The sequence below is a fragment of the Trachurus japonicus genome, chromosome 7, assembly GCF_045865225.1.
Source record: "Trachurus japonicus isolate A0001 chromosome 7, Traja_1.0".
Classification (NCBI taxonomy): Eukaryota; Metazoa; Chordata; class Actinopteri; order Carangiformes; family Carangidae; genus Trachurus; species Trachurus japonicus.
In genome coordinates this window covers 31,170,251-31,171,741 of record NC_140913.1, presented here as the reverse complement: position 1 = coordinate 31,171,741, position 1,491 = coordinate 31,170,251, and positions in this window count along the sequence as shown.

Genomic DNA, 1,491 nt, shown 5'->3' with positions numbered 1-1,491 from the left:
ACAGTCGTTGAAACGACTTTGATGAATTCTGACTTTCTTCTGATGTTCTCTGCAAACTGGGAGGAAAGTCGTTAGGTAAGGCTTGTTCGCTAATAAAAAAAAAAAGAATTTAGAAAGCAACTGGAGACAAGACTGTGCAATCAATTCTTAAGGTCAATATAGGTCTTTTAAGTGTGGCAAGTGACATGTGTGTATGCATAAGTCAAGTGTGGCAAGTGACAGCACTCAGTGCATAGGTTAACTTATTGAATGGACATGAATGTGTTAGTTATTTGACCCCTGTTGCTTCTTGTGGCTTTATGGCTTCTTGACCATAAGTCAATTAGTGTTGAGCTCATTTACATATTTAAAATTAATTTTCCAAGAAACTTGAAATACAGAAATGTTACTTTTCATGTATACTTTTATTGTGAAAAGTTTCATTGTGGTAGGAGTAAAGGAAAAAGAGAAGCCTATTCGGGTGTATTTTGGGCATATTTGATTAGTGTAAGGCTCATTTGCATATTCAAATTCATTTTCAAAGAAACTTGTAATACAAAAAATGTTACATTTCATGGATACTTTCATTGTGTAAAGTTTCATTGTGATAGGAGGAAAAAAATAGCCCCATTGGGGTGTATTGTTGTCGGCACCATTACTTTATACAGTAAATAATGATGCAAATTAAACATATTTCCCCAACTAGGATTTCTTAGGACTTTTAGTATGTTGTTCTAGACACCTCATAGAAATGATGTATGGTGAAAAACCTTCTGTGACAATTAGTCTGTCGTAAAACGCTATTTTGCCTGGACTATACGGGCATTACGGGGCGCAGACCGACGTAGCCTACTGCTCTACAGATGATATGAATAATGATGAATGACTAAAGATTCATATTTTGAATGACACATTTTTATACCCCCCAAAATCCTGTCAAACTGAGTCTGGGCCACCTCAGCATACCCATACCCACATGGGTCACCTGCATTTTTTTTTTTTTTTTTTTAATAAACATACGGTAGGGCAGGCTACCTACAACAGATAGACAAGTAGACAAAAATATACATATCAAAAATACACATATAGGGGTATAAGTAGGCTAAATCATAGAGGTCTGTAATAGTTATAGCTTTTCTGTCTTTCGTGATGTAGGCCTAGCTAGTTGCATTTATCAGGTGATCAGGGTGATTTAGATTTGTGGATATAGTAACCTACTTTCCTTTCAAAATAAAAATATTCCACAAAAAAAATCCTTTGCCTTCAAGCTTTTTTTCATCATATGAGAGAATTACGTTGATGTTTGTAGCAGCAAATCTCGCGCATTCGCACAAACATCAACAGAGCCACTTTTCTGAACGTCATCTATGGGCAAACTGTTTTTGCCAGTTTGGTGGGATTGTACGGTTACGTTTCCATGGTTTTCAGTCGTTGTCATAGTTGCGATTTATTAACGCTGGTTTTATAACACGGATGTCAATTTGTGTGATATCCACTGTTAAAAGCTGGTGT